Below are 16482 nucleotides of genomic sequence, written 5' to 3' on the forward strand. Positions count from 1 at the left end.
TCAAGCCTGGATTCATCATACCAAAAGATTTTTCCAACTATCTAGTTCAAAAACCTTTTAAATTACAATGTATTTTTGGAGAATTCGGTAGTAATTGCTTTTTTGTAGCCAAGACTTCAGTAGGCCTATATATGACTATACAGATATAAACCTTTAACCTATAAACCTTTGAAAATGATTTACTGAAATACATCTGACAACTAGCACAGGATGAGAAACATTTGGGATCTGATGATATTTAATAGATAGTGTCTTTGGTTTTCTTGAGATTGATAATTTTTAATGTTTAAGAATGCAAAAAATACATTGAAATTATTTGAATGTTTACAAAACAGTAGCAAATGATTACTTTGTGGCCTCTCCATGCAAATGCAACTATATTGCAAATTCATGGGCATTTGTAATTTGATAGTGACTTAAAGTGTGTGTGTGTGTGTGTGTGTGTGTGTGTGTGTGTGTGTGTGTGTGTGTGTAGTAATGTACTTGTTGCAATGAAGCTTGGTATCTTGATGTAGAAAAAATAAAGGTGCTTACCCCTCAGTACTCATGTCATAAATTATTTTCTAGATCTGTCCCTGTTCACCATCATATCTACAAAGATCTGACCTCTGCAGCTGCTGATGTATGAATGGCTGTAATGATTCTGATTACAGGTGACAAAAAACACACTGATACTTGAGCTGAAGCAGGTGCTGATCAAAGTAAAAGATGAAAGACTCTGCTGACAGAGGATACAGCAGGGGACAGTGCCCCATTAATCTAAGCAGTCACTTGGGGCCCCATTTTATTTCAAGAATAAAGGATTAAAAGACATTAATTTAGGAATAACCGGTGTGGGGGTGTTCCCAATTTCGATAAAGCTCTGTCTGTATCTAAATATAAAAGAAAAACATCTGAGATACCAATATGCTGTGAAAATTATTTTAGTAAGGTTAATGTGGGTAGAAGGCATGAGTGTGTGTGCGTCAGGTGACGGTAATGAGTTGTATCCACACTCCACAGACACTCATCCAATGATACAAATTGTACGAGTCACAGAAATTTAAATGCTCCCCATATAATTTATTCACAGTGAAGTTGGAATTTGTGGAGCCTTTTCTGGCACCGATAGTGTTAGATAATGGCTCATAGGGATGTGCTGAACGACTTATTTCACTGACGTTGAAACTGACATTTTGAAGTCAACTAATCTAAAAGAAACCAACCTTCAGAAAAGTCCATTTAAAAAAAAAAATATTTGTTTAAAATAATCTATTCTAAATCCGAAGCTAAATTCCACTAAAAAGGGGCATTTATCTGCGATGTGCTTGCCTTGCATTATGATCATTGTACATTAAATATAGAACATGACACACATTCACTGAATCAACATTAGTGAATAATTAAGTCATATTTATTGAAAACAATTGAATGAATAATGCAAGACCAATAGAGCAACCCAGCCTGTTTTAAATGGAATTCACCACGTAAAAGTTTCGTAACATTAAAAGAGTCTGAAAATTGTTGAAAATAATTAACAGGTAGACTAAGTCAAATCTGTGAGAGAAAACAAATGCACTGAAAAGTTACTTTATTTCACAATGTGCAGTCGGGCATTAGCCATTGATCTAATATGACAGCTGTGTCGGTAAAGAAGGTTAACCAATAACAGTTACGATGTAAAAAAAAAGCAGCCATAGGATTTGAAAAAATAGGCCTGTGATGTAGCCTACAATAAACATAATGTATGCTAAACATGAGATGCACACAGAATAAAAGATGATTTAACCTGTTAAGCAGTTGACACATTTTCTAGGCCACTTAAAAGTATAAATGTTTTGATTTGCACAATTACGGGACTTGACTCACCTGAGGTGGCGATCCTGTGCCTGGAAAAAGCCTCGCACATGACTAGTCTTGCACATCACTAGTTTCAATGCAGCGCAGGTTGGGCATCTGGCACAATGGGGCTTGATTAGTTGCGGCTCATATTTAGATCAGCGGCGGCACGAAGCAGAGGAGCCGCGAACAGTAACATGCATATTGGTAATGGCATCCTGAATCTTGAGCCACTGTGCTGGATGCGCAAGAGCACGTTTGACCGTAACATGGTGGTTAATATCGAAATATTGGAGCTCATCTTTGATTACATATTCATGCACTTGGGCATCAACACAGGTAATAAAGCACATGGATTACATTACAAATTACATCTCTAAATATGTGATTATTATGTCTCTAGGATTTCAAAATATCAATGTATTTTGTTCTCCACATGCAATGTGTGTGCTTCCTTATTCTGTAGGAGGTTTGGGGCATTCTCCCCTTTATGAGATCTTTTTTATTTTTTATGATTTGATTCTGGTGACTTTTGGAGAAGCATTTCTACCTTTTCAAAGCATCTCTACACTTAAAGGATTCACGTGAAGTTGTTGAAGTTTCTCACAGTAACCTTCAAAAACAATTAGCCAACTGTGACAGCTACAATTTGGGCTAGGGTTGCCAACTGTCCTGTATAATATGGAATCATCCTGTATTTAAGGAAACAAAGTTGCATTCCGGATGACATCCATATGGGACGACGTTTGTTCCTTATTTTAATGTCTCACAACCAAACTGCAGAGAATATTTTGAAAAATGGACATGAAACACCTTTCAAGTGAGTTGTGCGATATCAGCTGTTAAACGTTAAATGGACGCCACACTTGACAGAAGCAGCAAGGGAAAATATCAATGAAAATCAGCTCTCATCTTCTGTCATGTTTTAGTCTCAAGCAGGATTTTGTCATATTTATACAGTAGCATTCGAATGCATGATAATTGTTTCTCACCATTGTGATTTCAAAAACACCAGTAATTCATGCCAATATATTACATTGCATATTTGGCTCATTCTGGAATAGAGATTCAGCTAAATGACAGTGAGAAAAAATGTAGCACTTTTTAAAAGTACAAACAATGTTTAGTCAAAAACAATTTTTTTACTTTTTTATGAATGATTTATTTTTTTACATTTCCCTACACTGTAATAGCAAGGAGTCTGATTGCAGCATGCAATACTATGAATTGTACTTTTATTTTTCTTTGTGATTAAAATTCTATTTATTATACAAAATATACTGTCTACAAACTGATAAGACTTTTGCATTTATAAGCTCAAAGAGCAAGCTTTCAGTTAAAAATGTGGGTTCCTGACTTCGGGTGAGCAGCAATGCAGTCTCTTTACCCCACCGACTTTTTCCTGATAAACTACAAAAAATAATAAGATGGCTTTTTAGTAACAGTATGCATTTAAAATGGCAATTAAAACATTGAAAACATCCAAGAAAGAAGCAATAATAAGAACCGAGGTGCCCGTTACGCACAAAGTGAACATGGCGGCACTAACAGATCTGTTTCGAAGAGCATAGAGTTCAAAGCTGCAATTTCAACACTAGAAGTAAAACTTGATTGTATGCAAACCACAGTATCTGATCATGGACAGCGACTTACCTCGCTTGAGTCCCATGCGGAATTGCTAGGTGAGTGGGTGGAACGTCTAGAAACTTCCCTCACAGCCTTAATGGAGAGCAACGCAAGGCTTAAAGCCAAGGCCGTGGATCTAGAGGCCCGAAGCAGATGTAACAACATAAGGATCATCGGCGTACCCGAGTCGACCGAGGGTCCACGGCCAATGACATTCTTCTCCGAGTTGTTTTTTGAAGTTTTTGGTAACCAAGTACTGTCCTCCCCCCCAGAGCTGGATCGGGCTCATAGATCCCTTATTGTTAAACCCAAGCCAGGGGAGAGACCAAGAGCAGTTGTGGTCCGTTTTCATCGTTACCAATTAAAAGATGCAGTTATTCACGAGGTACGTAAAAAACAAGGGGAATTACATTTTCAAGGGAAACCAATCGCTGTCTATGAAGATTATAGCCCCGAGGTAATGGAGCAGCGGGCTTTGTATCGTCAAGTCATGGCTGACATGTACAAACAGGGATTCAAACCTGCTCTTTTGTATCCGGCGAGACTTTGTATAACGACCAGAGAAGGGAGCAACAAGTGGTTCACTTCGGCAGAGGAGGGCAAGCGATATTTGGATTCTCAGTACGGCGGTTCTTAACAATCTAACGTTGACTGACATTTGTGGCATTGGAATTATGAAGCAAGAGACAGTTTATTTCAACCAAGGAGGGTAAGCGGTAGTAGGATTTTCAGTGCATTGTCTCTGAGCAACCCAATGTTGACGGACACCTGTGTTACTGGAGCTATGTAAGTTGGGAGCGATTTGATCGTCTTATCACATGTAGGTCATTATTTGACTCTGTTTTAAAATAAGATTACATAAAAACTAGGAAGAATATAGTTATAGAATACAAATTATGGTTATTTGTTCAGCAATACATTTTGCTGCCGTTGGGTTTAGGAAAAGTTAATTATGCTCCTGTTTTGTTTAAACAAGCTCTAGTGTCCATGGACTGCAATATAAGTTGAGTAGCTGTTGCATACCATATTTGTGACTGAACAAGCTTCATTCGAGGTGCTGTTAAAATACATTGTCATTTGAGGAAATTTAAACTTTATTTATATGATTTGCAGTAATAATTCTAATTCCGATATTATTGTGATTAGGGGTTATAATGTGCTGTTGGGGAAATATAATGTTTGTAGTTTGAATAAGTTAAAAAAAAAGAAAAGAAAAGGAAGACAAGGTATCTGGAGAGATACGTAATTTCTTGGTTGTCAGATTAAAAGGAGAATTAGTTTAAAGGGGGGCGGGGGGAGTATAAGGGATTGTTGACTGTTGTTGGTTTATGTATGGATCTTGTTTTCTCTGTTTGTTTTTTGTTTTTTTGTTTCTGTGATTTTGTTTATTTATTTTATTTTTTCTCTTGCCCTTCCTCTTCTGTCTTTTCACTTTTTGTATTTGTTCCGGACATTTCATGGATCAGGGTATTGCAGTAGTTATATATGATTCAAATGTCTGATAGCACAACAAGATCAAATACCAATGTGATGAGGCACACATGTGCCAAACTCAAAGAACCACACTAAACCGTTTTGTGAGATTTTTGTGTTTGTTTTACTCTAGTTGCAGTCACATGAAAGGTGCACATTCCATGGTGACTGTTATCAAAGTGGAACATACAAGGTGAAGTTGAACAAACAATATTTTAATGTTAATGGGTATGTCTCTTTGTCTTACCGGTTCCTGGAGATGCCTAGTGGGAGGGGCCGCGAACAGGAAACCAACTATATGTCATACTGAAGGGGAGGAGTTGGTCTATTAAGAGTATTTATACCTAAAACTCATGAAATGTGTAGTTAATAACTGATGAAGAGTTATGATTGGTCAGTTTGAAAATGGAGGAAGAGATTAAAACTATAAAAGAACAGATGAAATGGGTGAGAAGAAAAGAGAAAAGGGGCTGTTTGGTTGGATCAGTAGCCAACTGTGTAACTCATTTTTTCCATGAGTTAGTTTTTGTTTTTTGTGATGAGTTGTACTATGAACAAATTTTGTTAGTTTGTTTTCCTGCAAAATTTCTGAGTTAAACTTGGATTTACGAAGGACACTTTGCTTTGGACTGTGTTGCACTTTTTGGAAGTTGTGGCACTGAATTAAATGAGAATTTTTCCACTGACATTTTTGAAGTTTTTCATTTTTTGCTGCTTGTTTAACCAACACACTTACCATCCTACAACAAATGGTGTCAGAAGAGGGATTGAAGTCTTTGTGGAGTAACTGGCAGTAGAAGAGGGAAGTGCCAAAACCCCAAGATGACGACTAGAGAACATGGAGGTCCCCAAAGGATTACCCGAGCCCACCCAATCATGTTCTCTGAAGGGGAAGAGGACACTGTTGAAGCTCAGCTGGGTGATTTGGAGTTTGTAGCTGGGGCACCTGAGGAAGCTGTGACAGACTTGTTTCATGTGGAGAATGTTCAATATCCTGAGACTGAACCTGTGGTGAAACCCAAGACCAGTAAAGTCAGTACACCCCGAGATGATGCAGACCGTATTGTGGTGGGTCAAGATTTTTTTTTTGAAATGAGGAACTTTATGCAGCAACAACAAAGGAATGAAAAAATACTGTTTGATGAATTGACTGGGTTGAAGGCTGCTATTTTTCAGAAACCTAAGACAGGCTGGGAATCAATCGAACAATTAAGTCAACATACTCATTACCCCTTACCTGCACCCAGAACACTTCCGCAGGCATCAGGAGGAAGGGCATTGTTTCCAGAACCTCCTCAAGCTCAACCTGAAGATCATGTGCCAGCTGTGTCACCACCACCGGTACCATCTTTTAGACACCATCATGAAACTCGAATTCCTGATTTCGTAGAGGGTGAGGATGTGGAGAGTTTTTTTGTGCGGTTCGAACGCATTGCTAGAACGTGGGGATGGCGAACCGATGAGTGGGCAATATGGGTGGTAACTTTATTGATAGGCAAAGATTTGGACGCCTATACAAGCATGGACGAACTACGCTCTGGTTCCTATGATGACATCAAGGCTGCAATCCTGTCCAAATACAACGTGACTGAGGAGATATATCGCCTGCGTTTCCGGAGCCTTATGATACCAACTGGAGAGAGTGTGAGGGAAACTTACAATCGCATCAAGGGCTTGTATAAGAGGTGGATGTGACCCGAAACGAAGAGCAAGGAACAGGTGGGAGAAACCATCATCTTGGAACAGTATTTGCGAGTGTTGCGTCCCGACGTGAGAGTATGTGTCAAAGAAAACCAACCACAGACTGGTGAGGAAGCTGCAAGGCTGGCTGAAATATACATGGCTGCTCATTGAGAGCTACCACGAACCACCAAAGGTACTGTGACTATGGGGAAGGGAAAAGTGGAGGAACCTATTGATAAGACTGTGGGACTGTCGGGGAAACATTCTAAAACAACGTTTATTTGTTTCTATTGTCAACAACCGGGACATAAGGCTTCTCTTTATCCCTTAAGAAAGCCTAAAATGACTAATATGTGCTATGTTCCCAGGAATGAGTGTTTTGGTGAAGCAGTAAAATCTACAGAGAAACATAGCCACCTTATAACTGTAACCATTAATGGTCAACCTGTACAGGCCTTGGTTGATACAGGTAGTACACAAACTTTGGTGAAATCTGACTTGTTGAATGGTGAGATGTTGAACTATGAAGATACAGTATGTTTGGGATGTGTACATGGGGATGAAAAAATCTATCCTACTGCTGATGTCTCTGTAGTGATAGAAGAACAGGCATGCCTGTTAAGGGTGGGGGTGGTTGAGAAACTAGCATATGATGTGATGATCGGGGAAGATTTTCCTTGTTTAACTGATTTGGTTGGTTTAGCATCCAAAATGTGTGAAGTAGTTACACGGTCCCAGACCAAAGGTTTACAACCCCTTCCTAATGCTAATGCTGATTTGTTTTCTGCTGTAGGAAAGGGAGTTGGAACTGGGACAGAAAGTTCTGGTACTGCTTCCATCAGGTACCAGTAAGTTGTTGGCCAAGTGGCAGGGTCCGTATGTCGTGACATGAAAACTGGGCCCAGTAACCTATGAGATTTTGTGTCCCGAAAGGCAGAAGCCTAAGCAGGTCCTACATGTTAATCTTCTGAGGGAATTCAAGGAGAGGGTGTCCGATCTCCATGGTCCTACAGATGTTAAAGAACAGGCGATGATGGTGAGGGCCATAGTGGAAGAAGAGGATGAAACCGATATGGAACCAGTTCGATCACCGCAAAAGGCTCCAGGATGGTCTGCTCATTTGAATAACCCTCAACAACAGCAATTAACCGAGGTACTTCAAACTTTTCCCTCTCTTTTCCAGGAAAGGGCAGGCCATACCGAGATCCTCACACACAATATCATCTTGAAAGACACTACTCCTGTTCGACAAAAACCCTATCGAGTCCCGGAGAAGATGGTAGAACGGTTAAAGAGTGAGATCGAGGCCATGTTGGAAATGGGGATTATAGAACCATCCAACAGTGAGTGGTCAAGTCCCATACTACTTGTCCCTAAAAAGGATGGAGGAATACGGTTCTGCACTGACTTCAGAAAACTAAACAGTGTATCATGTTTCGATTTCTATCCTATGCCTCGTATTGATGAGTTGATCGAGAGACTGGGTAAAGCATCCTATATGACTACATTAGATCTGTGTAAAGGATATTGGCAAGTGCCCCTTGGTCAGTCTTGCAAGCCCTATACTGCCTTTCGATATCCCACAGGGTTATATCAATATACAGTTATGCCCTTTGGGTTACATGGAGCACCGGCCACGTTCCAAAGATTGATGGACCGGGTACTTGCGGGATGTGAGCAGTATGCAGCTGCCTACCTCGATGACGTGGTGGTATACAGTGGGTCTTGGCAAGAACATCTGCGGCATCTTGCAGATATTCTGAAGAGGCTTCAGGGAGCTGGTCTCACGATTAACACCACAAAATGTTCATGGGCTCAGACAGAAGTGAAGTATTTGGGCTATTTACTGGGACATGGACAGATCAGACCACAAGTGGAAAAGATTCAGGCTATCCAAAACATTACTCGGCCCCAAACTAAAAAACAGGTGAGGTCTTTTCTTGGGTTAATTGCTGGTACTGCAGGTTTATTCCTCATTTTGCCTCATTGGCTACACCTCTGACTGATTTGACCAAGAAGAGTCTGGCTAAATTTTGTTGGACGAATGAGTGTGAAGAAGCCTTCAAATCACTGAAAGACTTGATATGTCATGAACCCATCTTGCAAAGTCCTAATTTTTCCAAGAGATTTATTGTACAGGTGGATGCTTCTGATGTGGGCTTGAGAGCAGTACTAGTGCAAGGAGAGACTCGTGATGAGAGACCAGTGTTATTTCTGAGCAGAAAACTCTTTGAAAGAGAGCGGAAATACTCAACTATTGAGAAGGAAGGTCTGGCTATTAAGTGGGCGGTGGACTCCCTGCGGTACTACTTGCTTGGTCGTGAATTCACATTAAGAACTGATCATCGAGCATTGAAATGGATGCAAACCATGCAGAACGGTAACTCAAGCATACTGCGCTGGTGTCTGACTCTGCAGCCTTATGTCTTTTCAATTGAGCACTATCCGGGTAAGAAAAACCTTATCGCTGACTATTTATCCCGTTTGCCTAATTTAGACCATCCAGAGGGGGTGAAGGGGAGAAAATGTAATGAGGCACACATGTGCCAGACTTAAAGAACCACACTAAACCGTTTTGTGAGATTTTTGTGTTTGTTTTACTCTAGTTACAGTCACATGAAAGGTGCACATTCCATGGTGACTGTTATCAAAGTGGAACATACAAGGTGAAGTTGAACAAACAATATTTTAATGTTAATGGGTATGTCTCTTTGTCTTACCGGTTCCTGGATATGCCTAGTGGGAGGGGCCGCGAACAGGAAACCAACTATATGTCATACTGAAGGGGAGGAGTTGGTCTATTAAGAGTATTTATACCTAAAACTCATGAAATGTGTAGTTAATAACTGATGAAGAGTTATGATTGGTCAGTTTGAAAATGGAGGAAGAGATTAAAACTATAAAAGAACAGATGAAATGGGTGAGAAGAAAAGAGAAAAGGGGCTGTTTGGTTGGATCAGTAGCCAACTGTGTAACTCATTTTTTCCATGAGTTTGTTTTTGTTTTTTTGTTTTTTGTGATGAGTTGTACTATGAACAAATTTTGTTAGTTTGTTTTCCTGCAAAATTTCTGAGTTAAACTTGGATTTACGAAGGACACTTTGCTTTGGACTGTGTTGCACTTTTTGGAAGTTGTGGCACTGAATTAAATGAGAATTTTTCCACTGACATTTTTGAAGTTTTTCATTTTTTGCTGCTTGTTTAACCAACACACTGACCATCCTACAACAACCAATATTCGTTTTCTTTCACTGCAAAAACTCCTCATCTAACTAAGACATATAATCTTATATCCAGCCAAAAAGTCTTACTGATCTTATTTTGAGAATAATATACTAAGCAAGATCAGATTGTGTAAAATAATGAAGATTATTTTAGGAATATTTTTTTCTTTATTTTCTTACTTGGTTATTAAATCTTAAAGTTAGTTATTTTTTATGTAAATCAAGCAGAATTTCTGTTAGAGATTTTAGCATTTTAGGTATTTTAAGATGATTTATAGCTGTTAGAGACTTGTTCCAAGACTACCCAGTAACAACTGCTAAAATAACACAAGGTAACAATATTGTATTTATTACTGCTGTTGTATCATCAACACATTTATTTAGTTATTTACAAGCAGTAACTAATCATTTCATCAGTATCAAGTCACCACACACCTTCCAAAACTTACAGTATGATTATTCATTTCCAGTTTTAAGTGCAATGACATCATCTAGGTTATATTTTGTCATAACATACAAATTGTTTTTAAAAGTGATTGCATAATATGATGTATAATCAACTAGCTTTTCAGCATCTTGGAACTCTGTTGCCTGTGCAAGATTAGGTACAGCAACTTAAAATGCTAAAAGATCTCTATTCCAACCCAGAGTCTCGTAAAGGTGATATTCAAAACAAAACAATGAACTGTCTATCACGTAAATGTTTTTTATAAGTCCAAAAACAGGTATTGTCTCATTTGCATTAGCAATTATCAGAGACTGTTCACTGATGTACTTGTTACCATTGAGAATCAGCCACTTTACACTGACTGCATGTTGTATGCCATCAATCCCTAGAAAAACTCTGGTCTTTTCTGTGATATACTCCATATTTGTCACTTCTGAGACAGGACCCAATTCCTTCTCATGAATAAAAACAGGATGCTCCGTGCCCATTTCATTTTGACAACATTCAAAAAGCTGATTATGGTTCACAAAATGACTTACAGACATTTTTAAAGTTCAATTTAGATGACCACTGTTTGAAAAAAGAGTGCTTTGACTCAAATCTCATGCACATATGCCTTATCAAAGGGCCCAGAGAAAGAATTTGAGCAGGGAGATGCAGCATGTAATGTTGCTTAGGAATAACATTATTCTCAGGAAACAGTTGCTTAAACTGTTTGAGATGCTTTTCAATAATCTGTTTCAGTCTCAATACACTTTGCACAGATAAAACCGGGGCAAATATTATCTGAAATATCTCAATCAAGTCTAAAATAAAATGAACATATTCATTTTTCTCTATACTGTTCAACAGAAATGGTAAGATCTTTAACAATATCAGCATTTGCCCAGAGGACTGTTTAAGTTTGTTATCATTAGATGCCAAGGTACTGACACTGATACGACAGGGTTTGTCACGTACATCTACTGCTGAAAAAGGAAAACTCTACATGGCTGAATTGAACATGCCCATCTCCATTTGTCCAGAGAGTACAAGATGTTTTAAAACACACTTTATTTCAGTGGGTGCAACACCCTCAAGAATGATGGGAATTATATCCTGTGGAGTTTGCTGAATGAGGCCAAAGGCTGGAAAATCAACCAACTTGCTTCTTCTGTTTATTCCATATGTGGTTTTGAGGGCTGATTTTAAGAAGTCTGTGCTAGCCCTTTCGATTTCAATGCACTGTCTAATGTGTTTTTCCACTGTCCTTTTAGTAAAGCTTTTTCCCTCAAAAGTACATTCACAATGCCTACATTTACTGTAGGCAAAACCTACTCCTTCCTTGAAACCTGCAAGCTTGTGTTGTGCAAGTGTGTCCCCACAAACTGAAACAACAGCACCAAATAAATCCATTTCACCATTTGGTGTTTGGATTTTGACACCATTATGAAGTCTTCATAACATTTTTGCAAAACAACATCAACACCGCACTCATCAATATCAGTAGCTTTTGCTATAGCAAGGAGTCTGATTGCAGCAAGCTTTGACCTAAACTTGGGGTCTATGTTTCCTAAAGTATAATAAACCATCAGTCATTTATTCACAGAAGGGGATTGCATATCTCTATTTCATCAGTGTTCAAAATCACCTGTAAAGCAGATGGTCTTATTGAAAACAGTGGGTGTGATTTGAAAAGGCTCCTGTCAATAATGTCGTACAAAAACCCATCTTTGTGGCAGCTCTGTGGTTCGGTGTTGATCATATCAAAAATTCTGGAGTTTGACAACAACTATTCAAGACTCTTAATTAGGGGTACATAGTAAAAACTTTTGTTTTTGATTGCAAGAACTCTTGATCGTCCTTTCTTATGTCCTGCATGTATGAAGTGGCCATTATGGAGAAAGGATCCTGAAAATTGTCCAATGTTGCCAGAGCCTCCTCTTGGAGCTGCTCCATATGGTCAGAATGTCTTTTGAAGATCATCTTCATTGAGTCCCTCAAGGTACTCAGAAGAGCAGCTTGATACTGCTGGACTCCAGAGACAATACTGATGACGTTCCTCTGAAACATAAAAAAATAAAACAAAAGTATAAGCCTGTTTGTCCATTACCAAGAACTAGCATAACTAGCATAAACATAATCCTTAAGATCCACTTAACAAGATTTCATACCAAAATAGACACAATCCTATAATCTTAGGAAGTTTGAGTTAGTACATTTTTGGGATAAAAGTATGGCTGGGCAATTAATCAAAAATGTATCGAAACTGACATTCATATCCTCCAACCGACGTAATCTTGCCATTACGATTAATTCAATATTTTTAATTCTGTTAATAAGTTATTTTTTTATTTTGTTAATACTTTACTGGACATGGAAGCAACATGGAGGTGAACTCAAACACCGAGCTGCTAGTTTAATGCAGTGTCTGTTGTTTGTGCACATTTTGGCTTTAGTGAAGACGACACCAAACAAAAAGAAGTCAAATGTAAACGTTGAGAAAAAACAGGTTCCAGAGACCAAAGGTAATACCAACAATCTGTTTCAACACAATCACGTTATTGAATATGAACAAGGGATGCACAATTAATCAAAATAAAATCTAAACCGTGATATGACCCTTTGCGATTATTAAATTGCAAAGGCTGCAATGTAATTAAATAAATAAATAGTCTGCTTCCGTCAAAGTTTATTTTCGCTGCCCTGTCCAGTCTATATTAAATTAGCACATTGTTACAGTGTTTTCAGAGCGGTTCTGTGCTCCACAACTCCCTCTCATTCTTAGAGTAACAGAAGTGCTCTGAGTTCAGTTCAATTTGCTTACGTGCGCTAAACGCTTTATTTACACTAAACTGGCACGTCCTCCGTGAAGTGTTTTTATTATTATCTGCTGTATCTCAGTCTCCGCAAGACACAGGTATCATAAAAATATTGCAGAATACAAGATGGGGAATAATTAAAACAGCAAACAGCATTAACAGAAACACCTGTAGAGTCCAGAAACATCTCTTCATTCTCCCGTCATTTGTTTACCACACGAGAGAGCGTGTCGCTCTTATTACAAACAAGTGAAAGCGGTACTAATATTACAACATCCAACAAAATAAAAAGGAAGGAACATACATATAATTAATCTATATTAAATATTTGGTAACTATAATATAATGTATTGCTACATTTAATATAATAAATAAAAATAATAAAATGGTGACAAACTAACCCAAATTTTCACTTTAAATTTTATTACACAGGGTATTACACTTCAGTTTGACATTAAGCCTCATTCTTTAGGACTATTTTATATACAGTAAAGAATAGTTTGCATAAGCCTACTAGCTTTTAAGGCCTAGAATAAAGAATAACATTTATATTTTAAAATTATATTTTGTGTATACTGAATTATTCAACCAACCTACATTAGCAAAAACTAGGCAACACCCATGGTTGGGGACAGGGATCCAGAGGGAAACAGGGAAATGTAGTTATCAGTGACATTGAGCAGAAAGTTTACATATAACCAGTTTTGATAGAGCTGCTGATAAAAAGTTAAATGATCAGCATCGATTGATGAGATGAAAATTGGAGATCAGTGTCGGATGTTAAAATCCTGATTGGAGCATCACTAATATTCAAGTTATATATTTATTTGTTTGTGGTTGAACTGAAAAAGGGTCTCAGTTTGGTTCTTTTTAAGAGGGCTCATGTGTGAAATCCCCAGTAGCCTTTTTGCAGTTGAACATGTGGAAAACATTACCATCGTAATCGCAGTTCAAATCACAATATTTTTCGCGATATGACTTTTTGTCCAAATCATGCTGCCCTAACATGAACAGTTCATGGCACCAAAAAAAACTATTAATTAATCATAAATCGAGTTAAAATTTTCAATTAATCATGATATTGAATTGAGGCCATATCACCCAGCACTAGATAAAACTGCCCCTGATTTCTTTTGACTGACCCTTTGCTGTCCACTGACAAGACAATGGATTGCTAGAAGAAATAGATGGTAAGGAGGAGTCTTCCTTTTTGTGTCCAAAAATGGACCATTGTTGCTATGACAATAGGACTGACTATAAACTGACCCACAGATGTAAAATTGACAGTTTTAAATTTTAGAAAGGGTGCAGTGTGTTACCAGATTTAATTAATTTTTGTCATTTTTTTTTTACATTTAAATTTACTTGAAATGTAATATTATTAAAGTTGTAATTAATCTGGTGAATTAAAAAGGGTGTCAACATACAATTTAGCACTGAGTTATGGTAGTGTAATTCCTGGGACAGGTGGCATTGTTCCCGAACATTGATGACAAATGCTGCTGCACGTCTGGTAAGATCCTCATGTGATGCACCAGCACCTTCCTGTGAAGACATGTTAACATACAATTAGAGTTCAGACTTGTGGACCAGTGTTATATATTTCTGCATGTCCTACTATACATCAGAATTTCATTTTTTTTAAACTAACGGGAAGTGCTGGGTTTGTGTTAACTGCCTAATGCTGCAATACAAATTTTACAGGTCAAATGGGAGCAAACAAGGCACTAAAACATTACCAAAATGTAATTAATATTGTTTTATTATAATATCATGCAAGATAGTCAAGATGACAGCTTACCTGATGATCAATATGTTGAATCTGAAAATTCTCAAGCTCTAGTTGAGGCATTTCATTTGGGCTGACAGTTGTGCAGACTTCACTACTGGTCCTTGTTTCAGTGGCACAATCAGAAAAAAATGGTATATCAAAATGTTCTCCTCCAACCCTAGATGGCTCAGATGTAGCTGCTGTCATCCATCTGGTGGATGGGAGCCCAGTTGCAAGAGGAGCATGTGTGCGTCTGATATGGTAGTAGAAGGAGTTGTATACTCTGAAGTCTTCGGTACACCCATCAATTACGCATATAACACGGAAATCTGGGTTTTGACTATGTGCTGTGTTAATATGGCTCAAGAGAGAGTCTTTACTGTTAAGGCAACAAAAACGAAGCATATAACACACCTCCAGCAGGCCATAATGTTAGTCCCAAAAAAAGTTCTAGCAGATGTAAGCTGGCAGTAAATGTTTCATCCTAATAAAAATCTACACTAACGGCAAAATCAATAATTGCTAACACAGCAAGGCTAAAAATAATTATACTTGCGAACTACAAATGGCACAAAGAGAAAGTGTGATGTTCAATCCACACCTGCAGACAGCAGACGGCCCCCTGAGACAGGTGAAATTCTAACTTCCTGGCGGGCTTTAGCGGGCATGAGCGGCCTTGATCATTGGCTTGGTCGATACCAAATCAGAAGTTGGCAGGGGGGGTTATTCTAAGATTCAGTGTAGTACAATATAGTTATGCAATTCAGCGATGAAGAAACGGATTTGAATCACATATATTTGTTATAACATATGTTTGATTTGTTTGTTTGTCATTTTGTCATATTTACATTTAAACTGATATATTACATACATACGTCCCCTCTACTTCCGTGATCACGTCTGTCTTCGGTTACGTTGGAAGAAACGGCCACTTTGGATTACATCCTTCCACAAGGACCCAACTTCTCAGATGACCTGGTATGCTTTTTCATTAAAAATTTATTGAAATGAGTTATTACAAAAGCTGCTCCCTTGTGCAACAATATTTTGGCCCGTTAAGCCGACAGGCTAGCAAACTTAGCCAGCATAAACTGACTTTTTGGTTTTAGTGCTGCAATGCTAAACAAAAAAATAGTTTTGCTAATGTTAATTTAACGCACAGTGTCATGAGCCCCTTTCGGTATTATATCCTGGTATTGTATGATATTTTTTCAGGATATTAAATAATTTATGATGTGTCTGATGGTTTGTTCACAGCATGTTTTTGGAGCTATTCAATAAAGCTTTTGTGAACCATCTTTTGGATAGCTAAACCATCATTTAACCTAGGATGCTACAAATAGCCTACCCTGAATTTTGCTACTCGGACTGATCTGTCTAATGGTTAAGTACCACCACCATGTAGGCATTGCAGGTAATAAAGTTAGCGACATATCACAAGTTGTGCTCCTATTTTCTTACTGCCTGTATATGACAAGCAACATGTTGAGCTGTATTAGGTTCTCATTCCCAGCTGCGCTTCTGCTGCTGGTCCCAAAGTAGGTTTCAGTTCAGGTGTCATGTAACTTTTGATTGCTGTAGGACTTGGGATCCATGACCATTGGACTATGTAAAAGAATTGTGAATCAGGCCACACTGC

Source organism: Xyrauchen texanus, chromosome 1 (assembly GCF_025860055.1).
Source record: "Xyrauchen texanus isolate HMW12.3.18 chromosome 1, RBS_HiC_50CHRs, whole genome shotgun sequence".
In the NCBI taxonomy this organism is placed as follows: domain Eukaryota; kingdom Metazoa; phylum Chordata; class Actinopteri; order Cypriniformes; family Catostomidae; genus Xyrauchen; species Xyrauchen texanus.